Genomic DNA, 23,589 nt, shown 5'->3' on the forward strand with positions numbered 1-23,589 from the left:
CTGTCTACTTCTGACCAGAGCACCTGTGTTTCTTTGATGAGAAGTGGTTCTTGCTGCCCTCTGCCAGTCCCTGGATTTTTCAGGATAAATCCCAGTGGGCTACTGGGCTTTCAGTCACATGCAGTCTCAGTCCTTGAACGAATCAACATAAGCCAGCTCAATCAACCCACTAGTAAGTTGGATCTGGAAATAGTCAAGGAGGTGGTTAGTTATTATGAGCCATTCTGTGCTGGACAGGTCCCGTGGGTACCGGTGAGGACATGATCCTGTGGCTGGCTCATTTCACGAGACGATGTGTCCAAACTGCCTACCTGGTCTTTTTCCTGAGCAATGGGTTCTCTTCATCTTTTAGGAAGTTCAGTGACAAGAGGGGCAGCCAGTATTTCAGGCACAGACTCACTCTAGTCTTGACAATTTAAAGACAATCTACTCAGCTTTTCTGCCAATATCCTCTTTGAAGTTTCCACAAGTTTCCTTCCACTAAAAGTTTCCTCTTTTAGTTTCCTCTGAAGCTAAGGTCAGAATCTTTTGATTTGGGGCCAAATTCTCATATCCCACACTATTTCCTCTACACTAGATCTTCAGACTCTTGAGATCTAACCCTTAAATCGTGAGCCAGGTTTGGCATGATTTGGGTTTTACCCTTTCCTAACTGTATGACCTTGGACAAGTTAATTACATACCCTTTGAGACTCCATTTCCTATGAAGTGGAGATCCAACAGGGCTACTGAGAGGAGTAAATAAGAGAATGTGTGTAATGCCCCCCAAGTTCATAATGCATGCTCAATAAAAGCCTATGTCTCTCTTTCTCTGCTCTTTGGATTATACAGAGTCTGAGAGCAAGCAGTGAGTACTCTCTGGTGTGTTTTCCCTCAGTTCCTTATGATAGTCTAAAGAAGAAACAGATAAGTAACAGCAAAAGCATATTTGCTGAAGCAATAAATAGCACAGTGCCATGAAATGCAGCAAACTTAGCCTCTGTGAACCCAAAAGGACAATCTTAATTAAACTCCCAAGACACAAAGCAGCCATGTTGAAAGCTTTTATAAAGACATTTAGCATCCTTGTCCGTTACCTGATTGTCATAGTACAGCTGTCACTCATATTATATACAATGGGGCAAGTGGCATGTCAAGAGCAGTAAAATAATTTTTACACTGTTCATAACTGTGGCCTGGTTCCCCGAATCTTCTAGAGATGCTATGGATTGCCTAGTATGTTTTAGTTAATTTGGGGGGGGGGCTTAAGTTAGCATATATTGATTTATGGTGCTTGCAGTTAAGAAACCTGATCGATACAGGAAATAAGGCCTCAGGGAAAAGGGAAAATACGGCCTCAGGGAAATGATGATTTGTGAATCAGGCAGCTCATGATACGCAGTGCAGAAATTGAAGTTATCTCCTGTGGTCACTTGGAATGATGTGTCCATTGAAGGCAAGGCTCAGGGAGAACTCTCTGGCCTCTATTTTTTTTTTTAATGAAGAACTTCAGAAATTCAGGGATTGTAGAATTGGGGGGTATGCTCCTAACAGTATTGGACAACTTAAAGAAATAGCATGACAAGTGCAAAATACTAAGTTCTTGGCTTAAGGCACAGGCCAAAAAAATCAGGAACTCTCTATGGATGTACTAAAATAATTTCTTATCTCTTATAGCTGCAGGGTTAAGATAGCTGAAAAATCACTCAGTGTTTGATCCTGCAGGTCAGTGAAAAACGTCAGATGAATTCATCAGGTCTCTTTAGGGAAGTTAAAATAGTAAGAAAGAAGCAAATATAGAGAATTTGGGATGGGGGAATATGGAAAGATATAGATGGAAAAATACCCTGACACTCCATACCTACCATGACTCCCCTGGCAGGAGACCTTTTCCCCTGCCATTTCAGTGGTTTCTTCCTTGCTTGAAGACCCTGTAATGACCCCGGTTGTAGCATCTGTCTTACAGAAGTGATGTAGTTCTCATCAGGCGCTACTCAAATGCCCCATAAGAGCTCCAAACAACTAGGATGACTCAGAGATATGAGAAAAATCAGACCCTGGAGGAAAGGTTTAGTCAAAGAAACTTCTAGAATATTGATAATTTAAAATCTGGAGAACATGTATAGGAATAGGTTCTGAGGACACTAGACAAAGGAGTAGAAAGTTGATTTGAAATAGGGTGAATGCATCAATATTGGTGCAGTTATCAGACACTGGATTCAATGTGTTGGCATAAACAAACAGTAGTGCCTCTATTTGCTCAGTTGGTTGACCAAAAGCTGGATTCAGTAGTAGCCCAGGGTAAATGAAGTTGAGATGCCATAAATTCCTTAACATACAATATACAAAAAGAATGCAGAATCAGAGAGATAGAAATGTTGGAGTGAATTTATTCTGTGTAAGCCACTCATCTCTTAGATTCCCTAAGAGGACTCAGAAGACATTTTTTTTCAACAATGCATTGAAAATTACTTTATTGTGGAGATCACAAGAATCTTGGAAATTATTTCCTATATGCCAGAGATGCTGGGAAAAGTCATCACAATTAATGTTGGTGTCTTTATTTCAGAGGAGATGCTAGTACCCAACATAGGAGCACCTCAATATATAAGGCAAATGCTAACAGCCATAAAAGGGGAAATTGACAGTAACACAATAATAATGGGGGACTTTAACACCCCACTTACACCAATAGGCAGGTCATCCAGACAGAAAATTAATAAGGAAACACGAGCCTTAAATGAGGCAGTAGACCAAATAGACTTAATTGACATTTTTAGGACATTCCATCTGAAAGCAGCAGAATACACTTTCTTCTCAAGTGCACATGGAACATTCTCCGGGATAGATGACATCTTGGGTTACAAATTAAGCCTCGGTAGATTTAAGAAAATTGAAATCATATCAAGTATCTTTTCCAACTACAACATTATGAGATTAGAAATCAATTACGGGGGAAAAAAAACCTAAGAAAACACAGAGGAAATGCTAGGATCCCTGTGTGGCGATGGCCAAGTACCATCACTTTTCTTCTAAAGGCAAGATAGGTTGGATAATGTAATGGATGGCAGACCTGAGAAGTAACCATAGGTTCCATAGGTGATTTCCCACAGAAAAGACAGAAGGTGTACCACGCTTCACTATTTTTCAGGGTTATGTCAGCTATCTGGTTCTGACATATCAGCTATATGTCACACTTTAGTTTATGGGGGTTCTGGTCATCTTTCCATCCCTACAGGATATCAGTTTTGTCCAAAAAAATGATAAGTTCATGCTGAGACATGCTAAGTAAACTGGAGTTAACAGTTCCTAAGTGACTTGGTACAATACCTACATGACAGCAGGCAGGAGACGATTCAATAAAAATACAGTGGCCTGACATTTCAGCAGACTCTGGGGGAACGATCTGGTTGATGTCAAGAAATACACCCTAAAGAAAAAGACAAGTAACTCCCTGCCCACTCTACCATTGTAATATGTCTATTTGTATTATGATGGCAAAATTTAACACATCTGGACATGTTTTTCTGACCCATGTACCAGATGATAAAAAAGTTGACAACTTTGTGCTCTGGAACAGTGATTTTCAAACCTTAGCGCACATCAGAATCACCTGGAGAGGTTGCTTAAACAGATTTCTGGTTTAAAATTTTCTGATGCTCCCTGCTCGTAGGGTTTCTGTTTTAGTAGGTCTGGAGTGTGGCTCAAAAATGTGCATGTCTGAAAGTTTTCATGTGATATTGACACTGCTGGTCCAGGGATCAGAGTTTGGGAACCAATGTCATAAAACAACAGAAAGTTCTTCAGTTTGTTTAGTCTCTAATGTAAGTATCTTTGCTACTTCTGATCTAACACAGGGGTCCCCAACCCCTGGGTCACGGATATGTACTGGTCCATGGCCTGTTAGAAACCAGGCCGCACAGCAGGAGGTGAGTGGCAGGCGAGCGAGCAAAGCTTCACCTGTATTTACAGCCACTCCTCATGGCTCACATTACCACCTGAGCTCCACCTCCTGTTAGATCAGCGGGGCAGTAGATTGTCATAAGAGCGCGAACCCTACTGTGAACTGCATATGCGAGAGATCTAGGTTGTACACGCCCTATGAGAATCTAATGCCTGATGATCTGAGATGGAGCTGAGGCAGTGAGGCTGGCGCTGGGGAGCGGCTGCAAATACAGATTATCATTAGCAGAGAGATCTGGCTGCACAGAGACCATAATAAATCAGTTGCTTGCCGACTCATATCAGAACCTGTCAGTGAGTGGCTAGTGAAAACAAGCTCAGGGCTCCCACTGATTCTGCATTATGGTGAGTTGTATAATTATTTCATTATATATTACAATGTAATAATAATAGAAATAAAGTGCACAATAAATGCAATGCACTTGAGTCATCCCGAAATCATCCCCCACCCTGTCTGTGGAGAAATTGTCTTCCATGAAACTGGTCCCTGGTGCCAGAAAGGTTAGGGACTGCTGATCTAACAGATCCAGTGATATTAAAAAAAAAACTGTGACAAGTTATAATTCTGTATATAACCTGTTGCAAGCCACAACTGGAGAATCAAAAAGGTGGTTCCTAGAGTTTGGAGGTAAAACCATGTCTTCTTCAGCATTTACCATAGTTCTGCCATTGAAAGACAGCTCTTGGACCATGGTAATAACTGTGTACTTGACCAAAATAAACAAGGCCAGACAAGTTAAGTAACTTCATTTAAGTTAATAAGGAATAGAGTCAGGGCTTGATACCAAGCCTATGCCCTCATCAGTACCATCCCCTGCCCCCGCTAGGATTTTGCTAGGGCAAAATGCTGGGGTTGGCTTATACTCATGGTTGTAGTAAGACAACTGGTTCATATAGATATATTTGCCCGTAAAATCTTTTAAACTTTGAATAACTGCAAAGGGTTTATATCCTTGAAGCCAGATAAGAGTTTTAGCTCAGGCTCATGTTTGGGCTTTACTTTCCTTACCTGTAAAATAAAAAAGTCAAATTTAATAATTGCACATGTCCTAGCTCTAAATTTTTGTGAGTATACTTCTCAGGTCTTTCATATATGCTATACCCTCACCCAATCAAAAAAATCTTATATTCCCTATCAATATTGCCAATATTTCTAAATGCTATAAAAGCACTTTACATTTCATTCTTGCTGAGTCATATTCAATAAGAGTGACAAACTATAAAATGAAAAAACAAAAGGAGGCTATTTTTCCTGTAGTTTTCAATTGCATTAATTACCTTTCTCTAAAAGCTCCAGTGAGATTTTTCTGTATTTGAATTTAAGACAATTTATACTTCTTTTCCCACAGACTTCATATTTTAGTGCACTAAATCCATTCCATTCTCTAGACTGCCACAAAAGACCTTCCCCACAAAATGAGCTAAACTTAATGCAACAATGACACATTCTACTGAATGGGCTGTAAATAGTTCCGAAGTATTAACAAGAGCCTCAGATGTCTTGACTCAATAAGACTCAAGACAAATTCAGATGGTGACATTTTCCTCTGTAATTCTTTTATTTCTGTACCCATTTAAGTGATTTCCAGAGCCTGCTAAATGTCATCTAAGTAGGCTTGAGAGACTATTTTGAAGGGATTTTAAAAAATGCAATTATACCTCTATTTGACAACACCATCTGCTGCCAGCATCTCACTTTGTTGGCTTCTGGTTCTGTTAACTCCTTCATCACTGCAGTTATCTGAGTACTGACACCTCTTTTCAACACAAACCAATGCAAATGTCAAATAGTTAGGGACATATATGCCCTCAGAGGGGTCAACATTATCATGGAGCTCCATAATACCAAGTAATAGAAAGCTTAATATTTCTGCATCTAGTATAAGAAGATGCTAAATTAGATACCTGTTATTTAGTAATTATGACATGATTTTACTTCTGCATTATCTCGGGAGGTTGACATATTAGTTGAAGCAGGTTTAAGGGAAATACTATTCATCTCTGCAAGAGAACTACTAATAAAAATTTCTCTTGCTTGTGTCTCTGATATTAAGTATAGAAGACTACCAGTGTCACCATCACGATGAAGAGAGTAAATTTTCACTTCACAAAGGAGAAACAGGACCCAAAGTTCTGTTAGCCCCAAATATCTCTCCAGGACAAGGGATTTCTGAGTCTTCATCCAATCATAGGGGAGGTGCTAGGGCTTAGAAATCAGAACGTTAAATAGCACAGACCTGTGCTGGAGGCATTGTCTCTTACGTAGTCCTTGTTAACAACTTCACATTCTTTAAGTAAAAATATTTGTGAAATACCATAATTCCTCATGGACAGTTTCAGGAATGAAGATTATCTTTTAGAGAAAGTTTGAGATTATATACTGCGAGATGAATATTGAGACAACATGACTTTGGGACTTAGTAGCAGGCTTAATTCCACAAGAAACTAACTCACATGCTTTGAAAAGCTGTAGATAGAAGTATGGCTTCACCAAGGGAGTTTAAGCTGCTCTAAAATGGATCTCAGACCCTAAGGCACCTTAACTTGTTGTATATAACCAAGTAACTGCCTTGGCACAAATGATGGGCCAAGTCTGCATCACTGAGAAGATCACATATCACCTATTTAAACAAAAGAAGCACAATAGAAGTATCCTAAGAGATGAGAGAACTCTGAAAAGTAGCTTAATTATTGGAAATTTGGAAAGTACTACTAAGGGCTCTCAAATTATGGAGAAAGAAACATCAACAACTAGGACTCTGTAATATTAGAAAAATTCATCATCACAAAGCTGGTGAAAGCTCCAAATTATCCAGTGGGACCTCACTGGTGAGTCAGACACAAACAGGGGCCCCCCCAGATAGAAAACACTGACGTTTCTTCTTCAGGATTACACATCAATGACTTACACTGGCCATTTAAGGTCTAAGAAGGAGCAGAGAGAACTGAAAAAGTCCTGAAGTGCCCAAAGCAAACATTTGCATTTTCTTCAGGTCTCCAAAAGACTTCAGCTAACTGGGTATGCTCACTCATGCTGTTTTTAAAAAACACAAACAGAAACAAAACTCTCTTCTTGTCTTCTTTCAACATGGCTAAACCTCTAGCCTATATTCTGTCTGAACCAATAGAGGATCACGGCCACCTAATTTTCTCTCACCGAAAGCTTACGTAAAAGTATAACCCAATAAGATGTGACCTCGAGGTATAGTCAGCCTGTCTCTCTCTGTGCCTCTGTCTCCCTCATAGTCCCTGGCAGTCTCCTCCAACAGCATGAAGTGAATAAGGGCCTTGGAGCCAGTCAGTTTAAATCCAACTCACAGCATATGATTGATTGCATGACCTTAATTTTTTTAGCCTATTTTCTCAACTGTAATATTCAACAGGGGCACCACTATGAGCCTTGATTAGATTTTGTTTTCTAAAAAAAAATCTGAAACTTTTTTGGGAGGGGACAATCGGAGAATTTGAATATGGACTGGATGTTAGATGGTGCTGAGACATTGTTAATTTCCTCAAGGTACGATAATGGTAATGTAACTAGTTGGGGTAATGTCCCTATATTTAGGACATGTATCAGACATATTTAGGGATAAAGTATCATAATGTCTATAATATATTTTTAAATGATTCAGCAAAAGAATAAATGGTAGGTGGGTGGGGAAGAGGGAGAGATGGAGGAAATTGAGGAGAAGAGAGAGAGAAAAACAAAATGTTAATTATTGATGTTAACAATTGTTAAAACTACCCTAGTGGGGTACACAAGGTAACAATTATGAAAACTGCACTAATCCTTCCCAAGAAGTATCATGTCTTCAAGATTATGTTCTACGCCATAGGCTAGGAAACCTACCACCCACATTCTGCACACCACACACTACTGACTTTGTACTCCCAATGTGTAACCTATAGAAAGATATGTACTTACTGCTACAAGTCCAGACCAGGGCATGCTGAGACTTCAGAGGCAAAAATGTTATATGTGGACTTGATCTCCTTATAGAGATCTAAATTTATTTGTTAAAATAGGGCAGAACTTCTTCTTTTCTAACAAATTCTGGATGTTCAGTCTATTCAACATAGCCTAATACACAACTTATTAAAAAAATTTTAATAGCTATAATTTATACCTAAATAGATTCCTTTAAAATGTATAATCTGTTTCAGAAAAGGGAGGGAACTTAGAGGATGACAGGGGTTTGTATACAGTATACCCCCCTTAGATATATCACAATATGTTCAGTTTCAATAATACAATATAGGTATTTCAGCATTTCATGAATAATACATTCTTTGACCTTTTAGACTACTTCATAATTGCATATCTAGAAGATATTTTGATGTATCCTGAGACCCTGAACTAAATATTGCTCATCTTTGCTTGGTATTGGCCTGTCCCCAAGAATGACGACTCTACAGCTAGCTTGAGAGATGTGTATTTGATCTAATGCAGATAGAATACTGAGACACTTCATCTTCTTTCAAGATTTCTAGATGAATTCACAAAATGTCAACACCATCTTCAGTTGACATCCCTCTCTTCCCCTCTTAGGGACATTCAATCCTTCCTGAGATTTTTCAGGACATAACTATTGCTTTACTGTATATTTTTCCAACTTCACCACAATTGTAACTAACTTGTTTAAAACCAAGCACATCATTGATCTAAAGAATAAGGTCTTCAAACACCTTAAATGCCTTAAATTACAATTTAATTGTAATTTTCTATATATACAGTTGTATATTTTCTATATATTTTCTATATTACAGTTGTAATTTTCTATATATACAGTTATACTTTATCATGTATATTTATACTACACTGTCTATACTTCTGTAGAGTGGGAATCATGTCACCCCAATGAGGCAAAGACTCTTAAGCACCATGGTCCAGTGGTATTCTGGTAAACTAGTACCACTCAAAAGAAAACAAAAAGTAAGCTTATATTTATAGATAGTATTTGTCAATTTTGTGGTGCACATACTTTCCATTACCAACTGTTTAATCACCAGAAGGCAAAATTCCTGAATATTTAACAATTGCCTTTCCCAAGGTGACACAAGATAGGTCTAGTAACCAACTAATCCTGACCTTATTGCTCATATGATTTTCATCAATACACAATCAAACCATAAAATTTAGAATGTTGTCATTAAATATCAAAACCATATTTTATATATGTCTACAACACCCAGGAAGACTCAGGCACCTCAATCTATATTAATTCAATCCTTTGTTCATTCTGTCACTTAACAAATATTTACTGAGTCTTTGGATCCCAATATAATTAGCATTAGCAACCAAAACAGGATCTCTGTGTAGCATAAGAAAATCTGTGATAGATACAGGATTTTTTTTTTACTTTTCCCTGAGAAGTTCCATATGTGAAAGTTAAATACTTAAGTAGCCTCAGACTCAGTTTTACCATATGTAAAATTAAATATATTAGGACTAATTACAGAAAGATAAAATGAACTAGAAGAGTACATATCTTCAAAATATGGCCACAGTATACCCCATGCCACATGCTGTTCTATAGTGTGATCATTCCACTCAAGATCACATCATCAATATGTAAAGCCTTTGTCCCCTCCTCTTGTTTCTGAGCAGAGCTGAGAGCTGCATAAGCCAACAGAATATAGTGGAAGTGACACTGTACAGTAGCCTCTGCTTGGGTTTTTATTACTTCACTTTTCTTCCTATTCATCATCATAGCTTTTTGACCATAAAAGAGACTTAATGGTTACACTGATAAGTAGCCAAAAGATATAAAAATCCTTTCTATGAGACTTCAAGTAAGTAGCTGTTAAGTATTGAAATGACTCCACTTTTAAGGGACTGTTTGCCACCTGACCCTAAAAGATTACAGGCTAGTTTGAGAGTGCTTGTCCTTTGAGGTCTAGAGCATCATGGGACAAGATGGCACATGCCATGTTAACCATCATATCCCTCGGGTTTAGCATTATTCCTGGCACTTAGTAAGCACTTAGGAAATATTTTTGGTGAATAAACAAGTGAGAACAACATAGACCCAGGAAGTAGATTCCAATAGTATAGACCTACACTGCCCAAGATAAGAATAATGCTTTTTTTCATTATAACTCACTTTGTAGGAGCTCTCCTTGGTGCTGAAAACTACATCTTGCCGGCAGTACTGATAATTATCATTATCAGTAGGGGCTTAGGGGTACATGGAAGAGATCCCTGCCTCCAAACACGAGTGGAAGTGTAGAATTCTTATTGTAGGGAGGTTTTGCGCCGTTGTCAATCCAACCACCTAATGCAACTGTGGATGCGTAAGGGAGGGAGACTGACTAAACAATGAGACCTTTCTCCTCACCCAGAGACAAAGAGAGGCTAGAAACTGGGTAAAAGCAGTATAATCTTCAAGCAAGAAAGACCAACATCCAGAAACAGAATATTTCGTTTCTAGTGTGCACACCATTGACTAGAAGACCATTATGTGTGCCTAAATTTGAATGTTATGGTTACCCTTTCCTTTCTTCAACAAAAGTACTATGATGCCATACTCAGGACCTTGAATAACATGCATCTAGCATTAAGGTATTTTCCTTATATTCTTTGGTAATATGTCTTCAATCATAAAAGGAGAAAAATCTCTGATCGCTCACAAAAGAGTCGTGACCATATTTAGCCAACACAATTCTTCTGCCTGAAATATAAAAAAGTTCCTGCTGTTCTTGTTTAATACAAAATAATTCAAGGAAAAAAGAAATAATAACATATCTTTTATGGGGACCTGATTTTTTTTACTTATATAATTTAAATCACCCTAAGCTACAATCATATCCTAGGACTTACACCTCCATCCCCAAGCTTATGACTCCACCCACTTTACCACAAGTCTTCCAAAGTTGAAAATTATGTGCTGAGTTTTTTCATACTCTGAAAGTATCTTAGAACTTCAAGCACTGAGATCGTAAGGACTGTATGAAACACTAGAAACACTGGTAAAGGAGGAGAACTGATATCAAAGGAAAAACAACACAGACTCTAAGAAATAAAGGGATTGAGGACACCAACAAGAATAGAAAAAGCAACCACTCAATGAACACACACTATGTGCAGGCTTTTGCCCAGGAGTCTGTATACATTACTACATGTATCCTCAGAACAGATCTACAAAGTAATCTTATCATACCTATCTACAAATAAAGAAACTGAGCAATAGAGAAATCAAATAATGCGGCCCTTTTCCACTTATCTAGTGAAAAGGGGAATAAGTTTTACAACCAGGCACTCTGATTCTAAATTCTGTGCCTTTCACCAGTAAGCCTTGCCATAATGAATCAATATGAAATTCAAATTTCCAAGACAGACAGCCAACAGTTTTCTGTCACTTTTTCCTTTTTGATTTATCCAAGTAGAATTTAATTCCAAAATTAATGGTTCTTGTTTCACACATCTGATCTATTTCTCTAGGAACACTAATTGGTTTGAAAGCAGGTCAGGATTGTTCTGTACCCACATTAGTGTCTAGAACCATACACATATGGCCCCTGAGGCGTGCTCAAATATTGATCCAATTAAATTCTTAACCAGGTTTGTGTCTAAGCATTTTTTCATTCTAATTTTTAGAACAAGGATTCACTCGGAATTTTAAATTTAACATTTCAGATCTGGGGAAGACCTGAGAGAATAGCCAGTTACAGAAAGAAGACATGACTTGTTCAAGGTCACAGAGCCAGTTACTGTCAGAGCTAGGAAAATCAGTGGGGGAATCAGGCCACTTTGGTAGGAGATGAACGATTTCTCCCCCTGCAGATAGTGAGAGGAGGGTTGGGAGAGCATCGGGGCAAAGAAGTAAGCAAGAAAATAAGTGGTTACAACTGGGAGCAATTGAGGAGAGACGAAATGGGGACCCGGAGGGAATGTCTGATAGTTGGTACGTCCCTGTCATGGAAGCAGTTAAGTAGCACAAGGAGCCCTGGTGGGAGGCAGCTGGCACACGTTTTTCGTGAACTGTAGCTTCAGTGATCATTGCCGTTCTTGTCAGAATGGTCTAGTGTATTCAGAAAGCAGCAGTCCTCAGATTTCTAGTGGGGGAAGAGGTATGTCCTAAGTTGAACTGATACAGATGGCTGAGAGAGAAACCTTGGAGGGTCAGACTAGAAGATTTCCACATGGATTCAGCAGCAGGGACTGGGGGGAAGGGAACTACTGTGTGGATGTCACAGATGAGCAGATACCAACTTACCACAGATAAGAATGTTCTGGCAACTGCAATATCCATCACCAGGAAGGATTGCCATAAAGAAGAGCGGAGTAACCCCCAGCCACTGGCAGCATTCAAGCAGAGGCTAGATGTCGGGGATGGGCTGAAACAAATTTAAATATCAAATTTAAATTTAGGCTTATTTTAACTTTTATATTCTTTACAAATCCACAGATTCTAATATTTTAAATTAGCTTATAATTCACAGTGTATCCCAAAGTTATCCAGGGGAATGCCACCCCACTCTCTTGAATTCAAGGCAAAGTTCTGCTCTAGAATCACCTGAGACCATAGCCTAGAAATAATAACTTATCTCACATTTGTGTATAGCACTTTAACAGTTTATGAAGCTCTTTCATTTCTAGGACTTTATATGACCCCACACATACACACAGAGAGAACCCTAAGGAAAGTAAAGCAAAGGCAGTACTGTCGTTTCCCATTAGGTCCAAGGAAATGGGGGTCATTCAATTACCTAATGGGTTATTAAATTTCCACTGCATGGTAGGCACCTTTCTAGGCACTGGGGATACAGAGGTGGAAAAACAGTCCTAGACTCTATCTCATGAAGCTCACATTTTTAAGAGAGATACAGGCAATGAAAAGTAAATCAATATACATTATATTCTGAAGTGACAAATGCTATAGACAGCAATGATTTAGGGTAAGTGTAGGTGAAGATTAAGGGTATGAGAGGTGCTACTTTATAAAGTGCTGTGAGGGAAGACCCGAGACTTTTAGGAGACGATGGAGCAAGACTTGAGGCTGCCTTTAAAAAAAACACATTATAGGTCCTGAAATAAGGGCATTTGGGGCATATTCAAAGCACAGAAAAGAAGTGAGTATGGCTGGACTGAAGTGAACAAAGCAGGGAAAGGTAGGAGACTAGATCAGGTCGTGCAAAGCACTGCAGATCATTTAATAAACTTTGGCTTTTGCTCTCGCTAAGGCGAAAAGCCATTGAATGTTCTGAGCATAGAAGCACATAACCTAACAGCTTAAAGGGATAACTCAGATTTCTATGCAGATTAGAGGCTGGGGGATGAACACGGATAGGAAGAGTGTGAACTGCTAAAGGCTATTGCAAAAACTCTGGCAAGAAGAATGATGTTTTGGAAAAGGCCAGTAGTGGTACAGATGGTAGGAAGTGATTGGATTTAGGATTTATTTTGAAGGTAGAATAATGGAATGAATGCTGGATGAATGAACATTATAATACAAGCCTTTCCATTTTAATCTACATGGCATAATGCAATCATTGACCTTGGGCAAGTCATTTAACTCGGCATCATCTTCATCAGTTTAAAATCCAGACGCTCTTAACACTTGCAAACTCAATACAGTACTCTTTCCAGTTTAACACGTTTAAGTGCTAGCTCTGGAGCCTCTTCTTGTACAGTACAAGGATGAGGGCACTGCCGATATCTTACTACACAAGACCTGCTTCTTAGACGTGTACAAACCCCTGCCTGTTTAGAAAGATGGTAACACCTCCCACCGTGGCACATATATGCAGTTAGTCACACAACTACACAGAGCTCCCTACACGTCCTTGGCATTGAGGTTGCCTGCTTTTGTCTAAATGTGTGTCTGTAATACTCACAGGATCCCTGGGAGGTAAACTTGCTCATGGAGAGACCGAGGCAATGAGACGTAAAAGGCTGGCCTTCGGTCACTGAGATCTCAGTGGGATATGGTTTTGGTCTCATGTTCAGTACAATCCTGTCTTAGTCATTGAGCAGTGCTTTTCCTAAAATGCTCCAAAAAATATTCATGGAGAGAGCCAGATGCAAAGTGACGTTTTGGAGGTTTAAGAGTAAGAGAGACAATTTACATGTTCCATAAAATGAGGGGGCAGTGGACTCGCCTTGCTGGCGGCAATTTGCTTTCTATGCAATTAGAAATTGTTTTTGTTGCTGCAAGTGAGATTTACAGTCTGTACTTCTGAACATAGTTTCAAAAAAGTATGCAGGCCCCAGTGCAAGTTAGAGCTCATGTTAGAAAACTGGTAGACGGAGGTTTTCACTGGGTGGTTGACTGCCTCTTCTATCCCCTTCTGTGAAGGCCACTCAGGAGAATATATTCTCAGCAAAACCTTTATCCAAACTACAAAATAAACTGAAATTTGTGTTCAATTCCTTCCCTCTCATCTGCCCTTTTTTTGGGTCTCATCTTCACTTCCTGTCTTCTTTCAAGACTCCTGGTTTGCTGTAGCCCCAGAATAAATGACCCCAAAACACATCCATTCACAAAAAGTCTTTCCTACTTTTTGATTGTTAAAATTGGACTCTGGACAGAGTGATTCTAAATCTAAAAGAATATATCTTAAGTGGTGCGTGTAATGTCCTGTGACCTTATTTGGAAATAAGGTCTTTGCAGATGTAAATAGTTAAGGATTTTGAGACAAAACCATCCTAGATTTAGGGTGGGCCCTGAATCCAGTGACTGGTGCCTTAGAGGAAGAGAAGAAGACAGAGAAGAAGGTCATGTGAAGATGGAGGCATAGATTGAGTGACGCTGTTGTAAGTCACAGAACACCAAAGGCCATCATAGGGTAAAAAAGACAAGAAAGTCCCCTGGAGCCTCCAGAGGAAGTATGCCCCGAATGACATCTGATTTCCAAATTCTATCCTCCAGAACTAGGAAAGAAAAAATGTGTTTTAAGCTACCAAGATTGTGGTAATTTGTTATGGGAGCCCTAGGAAACCAACATGGTGGATTTGAACCATCATGACACTTGCACAGGGAGAAAGTTATGGGCAGGTGGCCTTCACTCAGCCCATCAAGTCACATCATGGTATACAGAACTACCCATATGCCTACATTCAGGGACTCCCAGAAATCTCTAGTTAATAGTACAGTTTCTGTTGGCTGACTGCCTGGATTGAACCCCAGCCCATCACTCCCTAAATGTGGGGCTCTGGGCAAATAACATCTGTACTCCTTAGTTTTCCATCTGTAAAATGGAGCTTAAGACTATACCTTCCTCAAAAAGCCCTTGTGAAGATGAAGTGAGATTGCATGTTAAACTCTCAGAACAGTGACTAACACATACTAAGGGCTCAAAAATATCAGCTAATTTTTATTAAAAGAGGCTAGGTACGAGCCACTATGGAGAACAGTATGGAGGTTCCTTAAAAGAACTAAAAATAGAGTTACCATATGATCCAGCAAGCTTATCCCTGGGCATATACCCAGAAAAAACTCTAAATCAGAAAGATACATGCTCCCTAATGTATACAGCAGCACTATTTACAATAGCCAAGACATGGAAACAACCTAAATGTCCATCGACAGACAAATGGATAAAAAGATGTGATACATTTATACAATGGAATATTACTCAGCCATAAAGAGAATGAAATAATGCCATTTGCAGCAACATGGATGGATGTAGAGACTATCATATTAAGTGAAGTAAGTCAGACAGAAAAAGACAAATTTCATATGATATTGCTTATATGTGGAATCTAAACAAAATGATACAAGTGAACTTATTTACAAAACAGAAACAGACTCACAGACATAGAAAACAAATTTGTGGTTACCAACAGGGAAATGGGGGAAGGATAAATTAGGAGTTTGGGATTAACGGAAACACACCACCACAAATAAAATAAATAAACTAAATGTATGTATAAATAAATGAAATAAATATATAGCACAGAGAACTATATTCAATATCTTTTAATAACCTACAATGGAAAAGAATCTGAAAAAGAATGTATATATATATATGTGTATGTGTGTGTATATTTGTGTGTGTGTGTAACTAAATCACTACGTTGTACACCTGAAACACAACGTTGTAAATCAACTATACTTCAATTAAAAAAAAGAGAGAGAGAGGCAGTTGCCCCAGTCTCCACAGTCGCTTTAGGCGTCAGCTCTGTTGCAGGCGCCTCTGACTGAGCTTCGCCTGGTGTACTGACGGACGGACGGACGGACGGACTGACGCGAGGCCGCGCTCCCACCGGCCTCCTCCGACCGCCCAGCGGCCGGCAAACACCACGGGCAATGCTGCCGAGTCCCAGCCCGAAGGCAGGCAGCCTGACGAAGACTTTCAAGATTTTTCTCCCTGTTGCAGGACTTATGGTTAAAGTTCCTGTGAGGTTGTATTTGTCCTGTAAATTACTGCTTTTCCAAAGCCTCCTGTTAATGTCCCCTGATGACGGTGGCTTTTACGCGACCATTGTCGCGGGGGCGAGGCTGCGTGCGGTGCTGGCGGTGTTCATGTTCATCGCGTGGAAGGAGGGGATGCCTGACTGGCGGGAAGAGAAAAACGAGGGGGGCAGCCCTTGCTTCCAAGCTACAGGCGTGGCCGGGAAGCCCTGAAAGAGGTTTTCTTTTTTTTCTTGTCCGTGTTTAAAAAAAAAAAAAAAGTGTGGGTTTTTTGTTTTGGGGGATTTTTTCTGTTTAAGTGGGGTGGACGGTGGCGGGGAGGGAAATTAACTATTTACTGTAGCTTATACTTTGGTAAAAATGTGGGGCGGGGTGGAGGGCTGACATTTTTCTCGACTGCCTGTTACGTGCCAAGTGCTTTTCGTTCTGGACAAAATGCTTTTGACTGAGATCATGTTTGACCCATGCAAATATTAGTGTCAAAATAGAAGCTAGGATAAAGTAACACTTATTAGTAGGTTTAGAATTTATTTCACATTAAAATACGTGTCCTGAGGTAATTTTTATGGCTTGGCTCAAGCAACAGTTTTAAGAGTGCACCTTCACTGATGCTGTTCACAGAGATGTGGACGTGCTGTCGCTGCTTTCTACCTCTGCCTACTCTGTAGCCTATTATGATGATGAAGTTGACGAAGTAAACCAGTATCAACGACTAGGTCCAGAAGACCTGGAAAAAACTGAAATAGGTCCTGAACCCACTCTTTTTTGGTAAGGCAAAGTCCTCCTGCATGCAACTGCACTACAGATGTAAAGAAGCAAGTGGCTATTTCCACATCCTGAGAGCTGTAGTGCGCAATCCAGTAGAGGATGGAAAAGATACCCTTTGATATCTTTTCTGCAGATACTGCAGAGATGCTGCAGATCACCAAGCAAGTCATGGGATTAGATGTACCTATAACAGAGAGGAAGCTTGAGAGGAGGAGCAGTAAACCTCATGAAAACATCACTGGCATCAGATCTCAAAACCAAGGCTCTTTGGCCCAGGGAAAAAAAAATGTAATGAGCAAATTTTCATCTCTAAATCAAAAAGTGAAACAGACCAAATCCAATATAAATATTGGCAATCTACGAAAGCTAGGGAAGTTTACAAAACCTGAAATGAAAGTTAACTCTCTAAAACCAAACTTAAAGTAAATCTTTGGGAGTCTTGAAATCATGGAAAACACTAGTATGATGGATAAGAAAGCCCAGGCAGTCAGATGGGGAAATGTCTTCAGAGAACGACTCACACCACTCTGATGAATTCCTTACTCTGATGAATTCCAAGTCTGATGAAGACAGGCAGCTAGCTAACTCTCTAGAGAATGCAGGGCCAGTAGACTATGTGCTTCCTAGCTGTGGTAGTATTGCTTCAATACCTCGATTAGGCAGTCGATCCCAGTCTATGAGCGACACTGATATTAGCATTCATGTTCCTTCAGAGGTTATTATTGCTCATGAAAGTGGGCCTGGAAAAGGCTATGAGTCTTCTCTGAAGAAAAGTCCTTCGTCTGACAACATAAACAACACTGACTGGCTTTGCCAAGCCCATGGATATTTATTGCCACAGATTTGTTCAAGATGCACAAAACAAAATGAGCCAGCTGTCAGAAACCAGGTCTGTTTCTCAGGCTAGTGAGGGAGGAAATCACATGACCAATCAAGTTTCTAACGAAGACGCTCAATTTGAATCAATGGAACAGATACCTTCTCTACCATCTCAATTAGATGTGTCTTTGTCTGCAACAGGCCCACAGCTTTTGTCAGTTGAACCAGTGCATTCAGTTGTATCTCAAAAGACCCCCAGCTCCGAATCTGGCACACTTGAACTTGAGAGAGGGCTTCACGTAACTCCTTCTCCTTTAGAGAGCTGTAGCAGCAGAGCAGTCTCTCCCTTTGCAAAGATTCGAAGTTCCATTGTCCAGGCCGCTAATATCACCTAAGCTGGATTAACCCAGGGGATAAGCTTTGCCATGGCAAGGGTTCAGAAGAGCCCTGCAGAACCTGAAGTAGTTAATGAAGTCCAGCAGAAAGAACTTAAAAATGTTTACTCAATGCAGACACACATAATTCAGATTTAGTTTTTAGCCACTCAGAATCCTGTGGCTTTTATTTAATCCAAAAAAAAAAGGAGGTGTCATATAACCTGTACTGTCTTTGAATCTAGGGATCACAAATTCTAATTATGTTTATTTGGAAAGATTTTAAAAGGAGACTGAACCTGAGAGCTAGGACAATGGAAGTGCATCATTCTAGAATGTGTAGACCTGAGTAGCTTATATACTACAGAGCAGTTTTCTCTTTAAAAGTAATTCAGGAATAGATTACTTTGGGACATAATAACCTGAACCTTTTTTGGAGTGGTGTGGGTGGGTAGAATGTATGGACGTGGATCCATTTAGGTGATTAGCATTTTTCATAATTTGTTTTTGTTCTGTTTGTCAGTTCATTTCAAGGTAAATACTTAGTTTTTAGTGACTTCAAAGTGTTACTAGTATGGAGAAGCATTTTCATATAAAAACTATTGGCTTAGTTTTTGATGGCTTAACCATTCCCTATAAAGAGCTAATTGAGGGCTAATGGCGCTACAGTCAAGAAATGAATGCCCATTTGATCCTAATTTTCCCCACATTCTACTTAAATTTAAAATACTGCTACCTTGTACACCTCAAAGTCTAGGAGCATTAAGACTTGTCAGTCATAAAACCTGAGATGTCAGATGTGAATACCAGCACCTATCAATTTTGCTCTCTTTTCAGAAATGTTAAGAATGTATACATATTGGATACCGGTAATGCTTGAAAGAAGTCTTTCAAGTTGTAATTTTTTGCAGGGGGCAGTCCATGACATCCTGTGTAGACAAGCACAACTGTTGAAAATTTAGTCTGAAGCACAACTGTGCTAAAACTTTAGGTTTTATGACTGTAACCTTGATCACGTGGAACCAGGGCCTTGTCTGTAAGCCTATACAGTAAGAAAGTTGCACACCTTATTCCAAACAAGTATTGGTTTGTCTGATATCTTTAGAGTCTTACTCTGTTGAAGTGATTCTCAGCTAAACATTGTCTGTTGTAACTTCGATATTTCCACTTTTGTTATTTATTAGTGGTATCTTTTTTCGAAGTGTCAGATGTTGTGACTATTTAAAATAAAATATCATTGTAATTTAAAAAGAAAAAAAAACAGAAAGAAACTAGGCAGTAATATTTCAACTACTAGTTTCCTTTCTGCATTCACCTTATTTGGAGTGAAACATTATTATAAAAATGTATTCTTTTTTTTCTTTAATAGATCTTTATTGGAGTATAATTGCTTCACAGTACTGTGTTAGTTTCTGTTGTACAACAAAGTGAATCAGCCACATGCATACATATGTCCCCATATGCCCTCCCTCTTGCATCTCCCTCCCACCCTCCCTATCCCACCCTTTTAGATCATCACAAAACACCAAACTGATCTCCCTGTGCTATGCGGCTGCTTCCCACCAGCCAACTATTTTACATTCGGTAGTGTATATATGTCGATGCTACTCTCACTTCGCCCCAGCTTCCCCCTCCCACTCATGTCCTCAAGTACATTCTCAATGTCTACGTCTTTATTCCTGCCCTGCAACTAGGTTCATCAGTACCTTTTTTTTTTTTTTTTTTAGATTCCATATATACGCATTAGCATACAGTATTTGTTTTTCTCTTTCTGACTTACTTCACTCTGTATGACAGACTCTAGGTCCCTCCACCTCACTACAAATAACTCAACTTCGTTTCTTTTTATGGCTGAGTAATATTCCATTGTACATATGTGCCACATCTTCTTTATCCATTCATCTGTCACTGGACACTTAGGTTGCTTCCATGTCCTGGCTATTGTAAATAATGCTGCTATGAACACTGGGGTCCATGTATCTTTTCAAATTAGTGTTTTTCTCTCTTTTCAGATAAACACCCAGGAGTGGAATTGGCGGTCATATGGTAGTTCTTTTAGTTTCTTAGAAACCTCCATACTGTTTTCCATAGTGGCTGCACTAATCTACATTTCCACCGTGAGTGCAGGAGGGTTCCTTTCCTCCCAGGTGTGATATTCTTTATAGTCAGTGCCTTCACATACATTATTTCATTACACTCCCTTAACAACCTTATAGGTCACACAGAGAAGAAAAATTGTCTCCTTTTAAAGATGAAGAAACTGGGAATCAGAGATATAAGTTCTCACCAAGATCACACAGCTGTGGCAGAGGGAAGAATAAAATCCAGGTTTCCCGGCTCCATTCTACACCTGTTTGCATAATGTTTCTATATAGACAAGGGGACTCACTGAATCAATGCAGGAATACTTAAAGGATTGTCAGAGTTCTCAAGACATAGTCCTCGGTTACTATCATTTGTCTCATTTTTTTGGCTTAGACCACAAAGGTACCCACTAAATCACCTGTCACCTTGCAAAGGGGAAGACAAGGAAGAGTAGCCACTTCCTCTCTGACCCTCACCTTCTAACATCGATCACTCTGTTAGACTAGTTATGTTGTCACCTTGTGTGCTTCAAAGAGTGAGAGAAACACACTCCTTCACCAAGGTCTTGGGTAAAGGCAGTATGGGGGTCTATCACAAAGGAATACATCAGAGGTAAGTAAGACCCCAAAGACAGATGGTCAGAGAAGGACCCTGTTTTGAGGGAGGGCCAGGAGAGGGTAAATGCCACAGTAGAACCTCAGTGTTCTCTCTGATCTGTGAACAGCCCTGTTGGGGAAAGTTCCAAAGTAAATTATAGACCTTCTCTCCCCATCCCCAGGGCCATGAACATAAGTTCTCTAAATATTAAATTTTTATATTTAATTCTATTAGTTACTACCTATATTTGTGTGTATGTAAATATTTAATATCTTCTTACAGAGGTAGCACCCAAGAAACAGAGAGGTTAAGTACATTGTTCAGGTGCATTCAGCATATTCAGTGGTATAGCGATAAGGACTTCTGTGCCTAGCAACATTATTTATTATAAGTTGTTTATATTATTATACTGTCTCCCCAGGGATCTTGCAGGGTCTTTAATGCCAGGGTCTGGATCATATGCATCTGTCCCATACTGCCTTGCGAGTTATTAGACAAAGAAGAGATCTCAGTGGAGTTAGAATAACTAGGCTCCAATTGTGTCCATGGGCCAAGCAGGTCCCCCTGTGGACCTTCACTTCATCATCTCCAAAATGATTAGACTCAGTTCATGGGACCTCTTCCAGCTCTAACATTCAATGATCCTATTATGCCCTGTCCCTCCATTCCTCCCCAACTGCAGAGCACAGCAAGAAATAAGCTTCCTTCCAAATAACGACTTGGGGCACCTCCACCCCTGTCCGCGGGCAGCCCCAGCACGGTACTCCGGTAGACCAGGAGAAGGTTTAGGCCCCTGCTTCCCCCTCGCTGCTCCCTCTTCCCCCCCTGCCGCACTTTCCCCCTACACACCTGTCTCCAGACCTTGGCTTCCTGGGTCACAGTGGGAAACTCCCACCTACCAGCTGCGTTGGTTTTATTCTTGAGAAAAGAGAACAGCTGGGTGATTTAAAGATGGAACTTACGACCCACTTAACTAGTCAACTCTAGTTGTCAAGCCCCGAAGCTGCATTTAAGGACTGGAGCTGTGGATGTGACATGAAAGCCAAGAGGCCCAGATGCTTTGTTCCCAACCCTCCCCTGCCAGCAGGAGGGACTGCATACTTTATGAGATTTTTTCCAAAGAGCTTCTGCTGGGTTGCTTTGGTCTTTTTCTTTTCTTTATAAAAGGTATTTACTAGTGTATGGTCTTTAAAGCCTTTTGGCTTAGGGAAGAAAGAAGGTCAGCACGTTAACAAATTAGACATGTTCCCCCTGGCCAGGCCATCGAAAGCTAATTTTTACTTGGACTCAGCCTAACCCATCTTTAGCTCCTGACAGTATCTAAATGATGGAAAGCTTTGTTCAAATTCATAAAATATTTTACAGAGGAGTAAAACAGATCTTACAGACCCGTTTCTCATTAAAAAGTCAATGCCGGGAACATCTGATGCTATAGAACTGTCTGATTCAACTTGGCAGGTCAAGCCTGACTAATCCTATCTTCTGACGGGTGAATTTATTTCGCCTGAAAATGATTTCCTCACAAGCTGACAGATTATGTACTCTAAACTTATACTTTTATAAGACATTACTAGAATGTGGATCAAACCTAATTCATCCATTAAACAAAATGCAGGGAAAAAATCTACACTGCAAATTAATACTTAGAAGCCATAAGCAAGGGATTCTAAGTCCTATTAGAAATTGGATGGTGTCCGCAGCCAAAGAGCAGAGGCAGAAAGAACACTTGGAAGAAAACCTTTTTCAAGTTTACATAGTCTGAGTCCATAGCTGTTATAGTTGGAAAACATGAGAACCTACTTTTTCGAACTTTCCTTAGAATCAGTAAATTAAGACAAATACTACTATATGACATAAAGACCACGGGACCCAGAATCAGAACTGGGTTCTATGTTTAGTTCTGCCTCTTACTCATTTTGGAATACTAGGGGGAAAAACACTTCCCCTGTCTGGACCCCAATTACTTCATCTATTAGTGTAGGTTTCAAACTTGTCTTTTTATTGCATCCAGCAGTTTTATTCTTTGGCTCTCAATTTAAGTGTTAATTACAGAGACAAACTTCTAATGTGGGCCCTAAATATTTAGGCCTCTTTTCCAAGGTCAAATCCACACTCACCTTGTTAACCCTCACTTCATCTTTAGAAATGCCTGATACGGTCTCTCATTTTAGAGTGCTGCTTTCAGAAATGTGTCTTTAGCTAATGTGTCTTTTTAGCTATTTTTATGTGTAATTCTTAGTGTTTTTTCTGGGTAAACTGTTATGCTAATACCCAAAACACGATTTCCCATGTGTTCTCCAAATGTCCCCATTTTTCTTTCTGGGCAGAGCTAAGATTACATGTCTCTGTCACCTTTTTTTTTTTTTTTTTAACATTTTTATTGGAGTATAATTGTTTTACAATGGTGTGTTAGTTTCTGCTATATAACAGAGTGAATCAGCTATATATATACATATATCACCATTTCTCCTCCCTCTTACGTCTCCTTCCCACACTCCCTATCCCACCCCTCTAGGTGGTCACAAAGCACCGAGCTGATCTCCCTGTGCTATGCGGCTGCTTCCCACTAGCTATCTGTTTTACATTTGGTAGTGTATATATGTCCATGCCACTCTCTCACTTTGTCCCAGCTTACATTCCCCCCTCCC

General features: G+C 39.7%; 1 pseudogene; it reads left to right on the forward strand.

Moving 5' to 3' along the window:
- LOC137204026 (phosphatidylinositide phosphatase SAC2-like) overlaps positions 1-18,541 on the forward strand; it is a 45,867-nt pseudogene extending 27,326 nt beyond the window's left edge.
- The last annotated feature ends 5,048 nt before the right edge of the window (positions 18,542-23,589 follow it).

This window comes from Pseudorca crassidens, chromosome 12 (assembly GCF_039906515.1).
Source record: "Pseudorca crassidens isolate mPseCra1 chromosome 12, mPseCra1.hap1, whole genome shotgun sequence".
NCBI lineage: Eukaryota > Metazoa > Chordata > Mammalia > Artiodactyla > Delphinidae > Pseudorca > Pseudorca crassidens.